Raw genomic sequence first — 355 nt, forward strand, 5'->3', positions numbered from 1 at the left:
TTCACAACCAATTATGTTGACAATGCATCCTTAAAGCCACCCACACTATTGCTATTAAAGTTTTGTAATGAGTAGCATTAGGGAATCTGTAAACGTTTTAGCATTATCTGTAGGTTGTTAGATTTTATTGCAGGTGACATACTATTTTGTTTTGATGCCTGTTGTGATCATTGCAGCATCTTAGCTTAGATGGGGTAATGACTGGAACTAATCTTTTTATCTGACTTAGAGCTGCTACATTGTACTTACCAGATTTTCTTTCATGTCACAAACACAGAATGCCGAATAAGTTTGCATAATCAGACATGACAAATCCTTTCACTTGTACATTCACCTGTAGATTCACTTGTACATT

Source organism: Protobothrops mucrosquamatus, unplaced genomic scaffold (assembly GCF_001527695.2).
Source record: "Protobothrops mucrosquamatus isolate PMUCROS unplaced genomic scaffold, P.Mucros_1.0 scaffold822, whole genome shotgun sequence".
Taxonomy (NCBI): Eukaryota; Metazoa; Chordata; class Lepidosauria; order Squamata; family Viperidae; genus Protobothrops; species Protobothrops mucrosquamatus.